The sequence below is a fragment of the Amblyomma maculatum genome, chromosome 4 (assembly GCF_055883805.1).
Source record: "Amblyomma maculatum isolate TAMU_Amacu chromosome 4, ASM5588380v1, whole genome shotgun sequence".
Lineage (NCBI taxonomy): Eukaryota > Metazoa > Arthropoda > Arachnida > Ixodida > Ixodidae > Amblyomma > Amblyomma maculatum.
Window position 1 is genome coordinate 175,999,192 of NC_139347.1, and position 11,774 is coordinate 176,010,965.

The 11,774-nt window shown below is 48.6% G+C and overlaps 1 pseudogene; it reads right to left on the reverse strand.

Annotated features, from left to right (window-relative positions):
• Positions 1-995: 995 nt before the first annotated feature.
• Positions 996-3,242, reverse strand: LOC146193528 (uncharacterized; annotated as a pseudogene).
• Between the last annotated feature and the right edge of the window lie 8,532 nt (positions 3,243-11,774).

Consider the following 11,774-nt stretch of genomic DNA (forward strand, 5'->3'; position numbering starts at 1 on the left):
GCAAAAACTTTTGTAGTCCACATTTGCCAACCTGATTGGCCTGTAGCCATCCACTAAGAGCAATTTTTCGTTATCCGTCCTCTTTGGAATTAGGACTGTGCAATTCCTTGTAAAGGACTGAGGAAGGACCCCCACATCAAAACTAAAAGCGAAAATCTGCAGCAAGACCGGGCTCAGTAATGGTTTAAATGTTTTGTAAAACTCGCATGATATGCCATCAGGGCCAAGTGTTTTAGAGAGGGGTAATTGGTCAATTGCGTGTTCTATTTCTTCCAACCTGAAAGGACCATTGATAAGAGCACAGTCATCATCTGATAAAGGCGTTAAAAGAGCTTTGAAGTTAGCTAGTAGATCCGAATTAGAAGTAGCCGAAGAGTCATTGAACAATGTCGTGCAATAGCTCACAACCACAGAGATTGTGTCACACGTTTTGGTTACTAGGGTGGTGAAAGCGTGTGCTTGCTGGCCGAGAAGACCGAAGTTCGAATTACAACGTTCAAATTATTATTTTTTCCTTATCTTTTTCAAATGTATACATGTTATTTTATAGCTCTGAATGCTTTTTTCAACCTGGCGCCCAGTTTTTTTTTTCTGAAATAAAGGCCACGGACCATACATGAATTTCCGGAATGAGAACTCCGCGCGGTTTCATTTCAGTTCAGTCTGTATCAATTAACCAGAAGCCTGACAAACGCGTCATTCCTGGAACTGATACTGGGCAGAGTATTACCGATTCTGAACAATAGCCGGGTCGATCGATGTAACTCAACCAGAATGACCATTCCGGACACGCCAGCACACTAAATAAGCCATGATACCAAATGTAGTATACAACTATTCTATATATAAAGAGCATGCTTTGTTTCACAAATACGTCCAAAATACGTCACAAATACGTCGAAAGTGTGCGCTAGCAAGTATATAAGCGCGTCGTGTCGCTTTTGCGCGTGATGATGATGATGATAAACTCTTTATTTACTCCCAAAGAAGGGGAACCAGCCGAAAGACTGGTTGCACTGCTTAGAGAAGGTCAGCACGGATCCCTTGGGACTCTGCGGCCTCCAATGCGCACAAAATGAGCTGGCGCTGTTGGGCGAGCTCGGTGGTACGCAGGAGGGACTCCCACGCATCCATTGTAGCTGTATTGTCTGCGTTGTGTCGTATACATGTCCACACCATGTGAATAAATGTGGCCGGTTGTGAGCAGTGTTGGCAGCAAGGTGCAATAAGATTTGGGAAAATTTTGCTATATAGCCATGGGTTGGGAAAAGTTCCTGTTTGTATTTTGCGCCAATGGACGGCCTCGCGCCGGGATGGTTCCCGGTGTGCAGGGGGGTACAGACACCGTTCGAGCCGATAATGCTGGAGGATGTCCGTGTATGTAACAAGGCGTGAATGAGTGCCTTGGGGAGTGTCAGAGGAAGCGGCAGGCTGAGGAGGGTGCTCCGCCCGGTAGCTGAGTTCTCGGGCTAGAGCATGCGCCTGTGCGTTCCCGCTGATCGCCTCATGAGATGGGGTCCATATTAGAAGACGAGGTGTAGACGGTAAGGGGAGAGATCGGAGGATAGTGTGTGCCTGTCGGGATATACGACCTGCATCGAAGTTACGAATTGCCTGTTGGGAATCGCTAACGACTACTTTGGTGGAGAGATCGGTCACAGCTAACGCAATGGCAACCTCTTCTGCGGTGGTAACAGTTGCGGCGTTGAGGACGCTGCAGGCGCTGTGCCAATTTCGGTACAGTGCCAATGCAACCGCTACCATAGCGGGGCGACGGGGGTGGTGGGAGGCTTCTGTGTACGTAACGTCGATGCGACCGGTAAAACGTTTGTGGAGTTGCCGGGCTCGGTAGGCTCTGCGCTCTGTATGATACTCTGGATGCATACGTTTGGGAAGCGGAGGTATACGAAGACTGAGTCTCTGCTCAGGCGTGAGGTCCATATACGTAGAAGTCGCCCTCAGAGGAGTGATTTCTACCTGGCTCAGTACTGCACGGCCCGCATGTGTCAGCGAGAGGCGCTCATATTGGGAAGTTAGAGTCGCTTCAATCAGCTCGTCGACTGTGTTGGAGATCCCGAGGGTCATCAGTTTGGTGGTGGAAGTGGACATGGGTAGACCTAATGCTGTCTTGTATGCCTTGCGCAGTGATGCATCCAGTCGTTCCCGATCTGTTCGCGTGAGGCGAAGGTAAGGGGCAACATAGGCAATATGCGTACAAACGAAGGCTTGTACGAGGCGCAAAAAGTTGGCTTCGCGCATGCCCTTATGCTTGTTGGCGACTCTCTTGAGCAGGCGGCTGATCTGGATTACAGATTGATCTATTCGCGGAAGAGTAGTGGCGTTTCCTCCATTATCTTGTAGATGAAGGCCCAGGATACGGGTTCGGTCGGTACGGGGTATGGGAGTGCCCTGTACTTGCAGATTGAAGGATGCCGGAGGCGATCTGGGGCGTCTTCCCTGGGTTGAGACAATGATGTATTCAGACTTGGTGGCCGAGCAGGATAGGCCGACTGTGGCCAGGTAGGTACCAACGCGATCGATGGCTGTCTGCAGAGTCTCCTCGATCTGGCCGTCACTGCCTTGTGTAATCCAAAGAGTGAGGTCGTCGGCACATAGGCTGTGGTGCACGTGGGTGATATCTGCCAAAAGATTGGTCACACCAAGCAGCGCAATATTGAACAGGAGTGGGAAAAGCACTGAGCCTTGGGGTGTACCCCGGCTTCCAGGAGAGATGGTGGAAGGATCTCCTGAGCCGGTGTCAAGTTGCACTGTGCGGTTCGTGAGAAAATCGTGTATATATGCATACGTTCGTTGTCCCACCCCTAGGGTCTGGAGGTTCTGCAGAATAGCTTCATGCTGGACATTGTCAAAGGCCTTCGCGACATCCAGACAACTATGACGTTGGTGCCAAAAGTGCTATGTGTCAGCACCTGATGCTTGAGCAAGAGCATGATGTCTGGGGCCGCAAGGTGTTGTCGAAAACCAAACATCGTGTTTGGAAGAAGGTGATGTTCTTCTAGGTAACGAAGAAGACGGGTCTGAATTAAATGCTCCAATAGCTTTCCCACGCAGGACGTGAGAGAAATGGGGCGGAGGTTCGAGAGAGTCGGTGGTTTGCCCGGCTTGGGGATGAGCACGAGGTTGGCACATTTCCACTCTAGCGGGATGGCTCCCTGCTCCCAGCATTTTCGCAGAATGTCGGTGAGAGCATGAATCGAGGCGTCGTCGAGGTTCCGAAGCATACGGGTAGATATCCGGTCCGGGCCAGCAGCTGAGTTTGTCTTGAGACGATAAAGCTCAGCTCGTGCCTCCGGTAAAGTGATGGGAGCATCTAAACGGACGTTTTCCTTCCCCTGATAAGGAGGGAAAGATTTCACCGGTCCTGGGCGGATGTATGTGTCTACTAGCTCCTGTCTGAGGGCGTCTGAGGTGCCCGGAAATCGGTGGAAGATACGCTGGAGCTGCTGGCGGGCTTGGAACTTGCTCCCTTCAGGGTCGAGAAGGTGACGGAGTAGTTTCCAGGTGCTTCTGGCGTTAGGAGCCTTATCCATCTGGTCACATATAATGTACCAGTTTTGGCGTGCAAGCTCTACGGCATAGTTTTCGTTGTTTGTATGGACTCGGGCGAGCCGTTGTCGAAGATTCCGATCCCACTTGCGAGTTTGCATAAGGGCCTCCAGCTTGCGCTTGCGGTCCCACAGTTGGGCATATCTGTCACAGTTTGGTGCGGAGTATTCCACAGCAACTTCAGCAGTGACATCTGCAACTTGTTTGAGGATGTCGGCTGACCAAGCGGCGATGTCTGTGATAGGTTGGGAAGAGCCTTGCTCTTTTCGCTTGGCGCGAAAGCAGTCCCAGTTAACCACTTTAGCTGGTCGCGTACGTTGTCGAGTAGGCTCCTGAATGAACAGTCGCTGCAGCTCTTACAATCTTGCGGTACGTCTTCATACCTGCGACTGAAAATCTGCCGCCTTCAAAGTGAAAGTGGAAGCACGACCGTATGGTTTTGCTAGTGATGACAAAAAACTGCTCGAGAAAAAAATAAACAAAAATCGCTGACCATCAAAAGATGCGCAGATAGCCGCACACTGGGCGACGCGTTCTCGAATGTTTACATACGAGACCTCTCAGTCGGAAGTGTATTCATTGACGTCGCTGCTCCATTGGTAGCACGTGAAGATAAAACGTCCAGTATTACAAGTATTAGTGCACCGGATATCTATGTATGTAAGAAAACTTACAAGCGTTAGTAGACGATGAAAAGCACATCAGCACTAGTAAATTATGATATATTGAGGTTTGCCAGCAATAAAGCGACGCATTATAAAAATACGGGCCATTTGTGATTCAGCGTTTTTAAAGGGCGATTGGTGAATTACGGCCACAAGTTCTACAGCCAAGGAAAATATACTAAGTACTATGGCGCCCGCCGCTACCAGCCTGTGTTAGAGGAAAATAAAGATGTACAGCGCGTGCTCGGAGCGCAAGCACGGCACGAGCTGTTCAGAATAAGAACCCTGCCACGCTGGTAATCAGGCTCTGGTGCTTCGCTGCGACCCTGCAAATTCGCAACAGTGGTGACTCCGGCCTAAGAAATGACAGACCCCAGCAATCTACCGTCATCAGGCGACCTTCCGCCTGACGCTACATTGCGCCAACGCGACGTTGCAGCTTCCAGCTCCGCCTACCAACATTCTGGCCCAATTTGCGCAGATCTGGTTCGATCAAGTGGAAGCCATCTTCCATCTGCATCACATCACCTTGGAGGCATCTCGGTTTTGTCATTTACTCGGCAACCTGCCTCCTGAAGTGGCTGAAGAGGTGGCGGAAAATATCGCTGGACCCTTGGGCGATGCCCCGTACTAGCGACTAAAGTAAGGCCTTCTGGACCGCACCACGGCGTCCGAGAGTGCGCGCCTCTATCAGCTGCTCACCTACGAAGAGTTTGGAGACCGCCGCCTCTCCCAGCTACTCACTAGCATGCAGCAGCTCTTGGGCGAAAGCAACGCCGACTCGCTAGCTCACTGTTGAGGCAGCTCCTCCAACGCTTGCCGCAGTCAACCCGCCTCATCTTGGCGGCTGCAGGGGATTTGACCCTTGATCTCCTCGCCTAGCTCACTGATTGACCACACGACGCGGCTTCTCCTTCCATCGCTGCCCTGTCTTCTCCACCGGAGGCCTCCGTCATTTCACGGTTAGAGGCCCAGATCGATGAGCTGGCCGCTTCTCTCGATGCCCTTCGGAAGTCCTCTCATGCCCAGCACAATTTCTCCTCAAAACCTCGCCGCCGTTTGTCTTCGCCGAGTGGTCCGCACTCGTCCGTTCGTCGCAGTCCGCGTCTCTTCTGGTATCACCGAACGTTCCAGCACAGCGCCCGCCAGTGTATTCCAACATACAACTGGTCCGGAAACGCGGAGAAAGATCACTGACGGTGGCGTGTGACTTCGTTCTTCAATCTGGCCGCCTTTTCGTCGTCATGGACCGCATTTCTGGACTACGCTTCTTCATCGACAGTGGTGCCGAAGTCAGCGTACTGCCGTCCTCTAAGGCCGACCGGGCTTACAAGTCACATGGACCTATTCTCCGTGCGACCAACTCAACCTCCATAGCAACGCATGGTCTCCGATCCCTCACTCTGGGCATTGGCCTGCGGCGCGCGTTTCGATGGGTCTTCATCGTCGCTAATGTACATCAACCCATCCTCGGATGAGACTTCCTGAGGCATGTTGATCTGGACGTCAGCACGCGTCGCCATCGTCTCATCGACAGCAAGACGCGCCTTTCCAGCAGTGGTGTTATATCGGCTGTCACTTGCACTGGCCCCCGCAGGGGGCACCTGTTAAAGCAGGTGTTTGCGTGTACTGTGCGACACCACGGACCCCGAGCACCCATGCTTAGCCGTGCGTGGCATCGCCGTGTCTGGGGAAAAGGGGATCCTGGTGGTTGAGCCGATGCCGAGTGTTTGGACCTTTAAGGCCCCTCGGCGGAGGCAACACACCACTTTGGCCCACGCTTCCCACAGACGGCACCTCCGGACTGACCCACCCGGGGGAAATCGGCAGTCGCCTTTTCCTGTCCTCCCCTCCATCTTTTCACTTTCCTATCCCCTCTCTTATAACTGTCCTGTCTTCTCTTACCTTCCTCGTTTCTTCCTACTTCCAGGCGGCGAGGGTTAACTTTGTGTGGCTAACCACCCTGAGTTACGCCATATTGGGTTATAGTTATGGTGTACAGCTGGCGTGGGCTGGACTTGATTGCCAATTCCTGTCACGTCCCATCGTTGGGCTCCATGGTGGGTGGCTGGCACCGCAGCCGAACAATATACATTTTTTATGGCTTCCTCTTCTTCAACTGATCGCCCTCCTTCAAAACGAGGGCGCACCGACCAAACTGCCCAGTTCTTTTTGAAAACAAAGAGCACCTTCCCACACTTTCATGTAGTTCATAGTGAGCACTCAGAAAAGACAGCAAGACAAGCCTCACCATTCATTGTTGCAAAGACACTGACTGAAGCTATAGGCAAGGGTTACAAGATCAAGAAGCTTGCAAATGGAGACCTGCTGTTGGAACTTTTATATCATCATCAGTATGAGAAACTCGCAGGAGTCAGCGTTTTTGGTGATATTCCTGTTGTGATTAGTCCACATCGTTCTTTGAATACTGTTCGCGGTGTTCTTTCTGACCAAGATTTAAAGTACATGACAGAGGAGGAACTGCTGGAAGGGCTGAAAGAGCGACACGTGACAAATGTATACCGAATAAAAATAAGACGTGACAACAAAGAAATCGAGACTAAACACTTTGTCCTTACCTTTGCACTGAGCGTACTCCCCGAGTCTGTGGAGGTGGGGCACACAAAACTCAACCTGAGACCATACATTCCGAACCCACGACGTTGCTTTAACTTCCAGAAGTACGGTCATGGTGCTCAGAGCTGCCGAGGCCGACTCACTTGTGCAAAGTGTGCTGCACATGAGCACCAAACCGATGACTGCCAAACTCAACCCCATCTCTGTGCAAACTGTCAGGGCAACCATCCTGCTTATTCGCGTAGCTGTCCGGTGTAGAAGACTGAAAAGGACATAATCACTCTAAAGGTAACAGAAAACATCACGTTCACCGAAGCACGCAAGCGATATTCAATCCAACAACCTTCCTATTCCTCTGTGGCGCAGCAGGGCGCGGCACCACAGGAGTCTTTAGCACCTACCCAGGCCCACGAAAAATGAGTCTGGGGTGGTGCCATCCGCGCCCCTGGTGGACGTAGCTGGTGCTACTCCACTACCCCCAAAACAGGCTGCGCTGACCCCGAGGTCAGCGGGCCCGAAGGCCTTGTCCCAAGGGGCAAGGCCAAAAACAAGTCTATCCGTGCCTTCTGCACGAAGGTCCAGCACATCTGAAGATGTGATGGACACATCGCCCCCCTCGCCTCCGCAGCAGCGGCGGCAAAGCTCTCTCGAGCGTAAACGAAGGGACAAAGTCCCAATAACGGGTCCAAAAGACCCAACAACATAGATTTTCAACCCTATCCCCAACTAATCCGCCACCATGGCATTTCTAGTTCACTGGAACTGTCGCGGGCTTTTACACAACTACACTAATATAACTGGCATTTTAAATTCATTTTCTCCAGTTGCGTTGTGTCTCCAGGAGACCAATCTCGGACCACAGAACAAAAACTTTCTTAAAAAATATCAAGTCTTCCGTTGTGACCGACAGAATTCAAGCAGGCTCTCCGGAGGCACTGCTATTGTGGTCCAAGGTAGCGTTGCGACACGAGGAATCAACCTTAAAACCTCAATTGAAGCTGTTGCAGTCACCGTGGTGCATTTTAAAACAATAACAATATGTTCTTTATACATCGAACCTCATTTCACTATCACACTTAATGATTTACAAGCAATTTTAATGCAACTACCGGAGCCATATATCTTAGTAGGGGATTTTAATGCTCATTCATCCTTTTGGGGAAGCGAAAAAATGGACGCCAGAGGTCGGATTTTAGAAGATTTTATTCTCAACAACAATGTTTGCCTCCTGAACACTGGCAAACACGCTTACTGTTCTTCAAGCTCTGGAAAAATGAGTTGCATTGATTTGTCTTTTTGTTCACCAAGTCTTTTCACTGATTTTAGATGGAATGTTATTGACAACCCTTATGGAAGCGATCATCTTCCCATCATTATCAGTCTAACATCGTCACCATTAATCGCCTTTACTAAACCACGGCGTTGGAAACTGTACCTAGCAAACTGGGCACTCTTCCAAAAACATGCCGCTTTAGAAAAACTCTTTTCGGACAGCCTCGATGTCAACGAGCAAAATAAAAAGTTCACAGAATGTATCATTGCCGCTGCTCATTTAGCCATCCCCCAGACTTAGGAATTGTACGAAGGGATGGAAAGACATGATATACAAAGGAATGTAGAGAGGCCAAAAAGAAGCACAACAAAGCCTGGGGAATTTTCCGTCGATACCCTACACAGGAAAATCTAATTAAATATAAAAAGGCAAGGGCTAAGGCTCGAAATATTCGACGTGATGCTGAAAAAAGATCTTGGCAACGTTATGTGTCTTCAATAAACAGTTCCGTCACAGCAAAGAAACTGTGGGAGCAAGTTCGCAAACTCGATGGCAAATTCTCTCCTTTTGCAGTTCCTTTCCTTACACCCCCTGATGCACCAACAAGTATACTCGAGCAGGCTGACCTATTGGGAGAACACTTCTCTCATGTTTCTAGTTCCCTACATTACACAGACTCCTTCTTAAAGTATAAAAACACAGCAGAAAAACAGAGACTTCCTACGAATGGTTATACCAACGAGCCCTACAATAACTTAATTACAGTTCAGGAACTCCATAGAGTATTAACTAATGGCGAGAAAACTGCACCAGGCCCCGATGAAATACACTATGAAATGCTAACCCATCTGTCCGAACCTGCAGTAGAAGCACTCCTGAAATTTTTTAACAAAATCTGGGTGTCAGGCAAAATGCCTGATGCTTGGAAGAAGGCTGTCATTGTACCATTCCTGAAGCCTGGAAAACTACCAAACTCTCCTAGTTGTTACAGGCCAATAGCCCTAACTAGCTGCCTTGCCAAATCATTCGAAAGCATAGTCAATACCAGGTTAATGTTCATTCTTAAAGCTCGTGAACTCCTTGACACCCACCAGTGCGGCTTCAGAAGAGCTTGTTCAACACTGGATCATCTAGTTCGGCTTGAAAACACAGTCCGAGAAGCCTTCATACATAAACAGCACTGTCTCGCAGTTTTCTTTGATATGGAAAAAGCGTACGACACCACCTGGCGATATGGGATACTTCGCGATCTGGCAGATCTCGGAATCCGCGGCAGAATGTTTTACTGCTTAAAAGATTTTTTGTCCAACCGCTCGTTCCAAGTACGCCTCGGTTCTACACTCTCGAGGAACTTTACACAAGAGAAAGGAGTACCGCAAGGATGCATATTAAGTACTACACTTTTCATTGTAAAAACGAATTCCATAGCCAAAGTAATCCCACAGTCTGTTATGTACCCTCTTTATGTTGATGACCTCCATATCGCATGCACATCATTCAGCCTATCGACGTGTGAACGACAGATGCAACTAGCATTAAAGAAAGTGAGTAATTGGGCAGATAAAAATGGATTTAGGTTCTCGCCTCAGAAAACAGTTGCAGTTCTTTTCTCTCTGAGGAGAGGCCTACAGCTCAATCCCAGCCTGCACCTAAATGAAACCATACTCCCGATAAAGCAAGAACATAAATTTTTAGGACTAATGTTTGACAAGAAGCTCACATTCCTCCCACACATAAACAGCCTGAAAGTCAAAGCCTCTCGAGCTCTCAACATCCTTAAAGTACTCTCAAGGAGACACTGGGGCTCTGATAGGACATGTCTTCTCCATATCTATCGCTCAGTGGTACGCTCCTGTTTAGATTACGGGTGCGTGGTCTATGGGTCAGCAAGACCGTCATACCTTAAACGGCTGGACCCAGTACATAACCTGGGTCTGCGTCTTTCAACTGGTGCATACAGGACATCGGTGTGGCAAGTCTGTATGTAGAAGCAAACGAACCGCCACTAAAATACAGGAGGACCATTCTTACACTTTCATACGTCCTGAAAATTCGCTCGTTACCAAAACATATTTGTTACTCCATACTTACAAACTGCCCCTCAAGAACACTGTACATCAATAAACCTCGATCCATCAGACCTCTCATACTCCGTTTTGAAGAGCAGTGCCGGGAACTCAACTTGCTGGATGCACTTCCTGATATTGCACGGAGACCTGACCCACTGCCACCTTGGTACAACTTCACTGCTGTGTGTGACTTCACATTAACTAAATTTCGCAAATCACAAACACCGCATGAACACATTATACAAGAGTTCTTGGCATTAAATGAGAAATACAGTGATCACAAGGCATTTTATACAGATGGTTCAAAGACAATATTTCATGTAGGCAGTGCAGTAATAGAAGACAAACAGGAAAAAACAGTAAGGTTGCCACAGTGTGCCTCAATATTTACTGCCGAATGCTACGCCTTATCCCTAGAAATAGATAAAATAGTCAACAAAACATCAAAAACAGTATCATCTATACAGACTCTCTGAGCGTACTCGCACCACTACATCAAAAAAAATGCTACAGAACCTTTAATAGGGGACATAGTCCATTATGTAGTGATAGCAAAAACACAAGGATTTAATATCAAATTTTGCTGGGTGCCAAGCCACGTAGGAATCAGCGGTAATGAGAGGGCTGATGCATGTGCCGCGGCCGCTTCCATTGCTCAAGTACAGAAGGTGAAAATTCCACATAATGATGCCATAAAATTTATACAAAGAACAGAGACGAAAGTGGCAGGCTGCATGGGATAAGGAAGTTAATAACAAGCTACACCTAGTAAAACCAGTTATAAAAGAATGGAAATCATGCAGCCATCAAGAACGCTTCATGGAGGTTACAGTATGCCATCTGCGTATCGGGCACACACATCTCACACATAATTTTTTTCTAATGAAACAAGATAAGCCTACGTGTGGAGAATGCGGAGAAGTACTCACAGTCAACCACATCCTGATTACATGCCCAAAACTAGAGACACTACGGAGAAAGCATTTCACTATTTTTTATGATCGTGCCATCCCTTTCCATCCCAAATTACTTTTAGGAGAAAGAGCAATAATAAACTTAACATGTGTTCTTAGTTTTTTAAAAGAAGCAGACGTTCTGAATAAACTGTAAACTTTAACGAACCTTCTTCCCTTTTCAAATAAGAACAGAGTTTAACCTTGCTCTTGGCGCATGATAGCCTCAGTTGCTTATGCGCCAAAAAACCCCGATACGATACAATACAATACAATACTTGCACTGGCATCCGAACTCTAATTCCGTCATGCCCGTACGCCCAAGTCCTCGCAGACTTTCCCGAGGTCAAGAGGCTTTGTAATCCCCATCAGGCACCTAAGCACGATATAACTCAGCACATTGTCACGCATGGTCCACCTGTCGCAGCTCGTCCGCGCCGCCTCTTCGGTGAGCGCCAGGCTATTGCAAAACATGAATTCCACATGTTCCAGCTGGGTATTCGCCCTTCATCCAGCGCTTGGGCCTCACCACTCCATCTGGTACACAAGAAGGAACCGGGTGACTGGCGTCCTTGCGGCGACTACCGGGCTCTCAACGCTCACAGGTCGCCGACAGCTACCCCCTTCCACACATCCAAGACTTCACTGAACATCTGGAAAGCTGCAATAT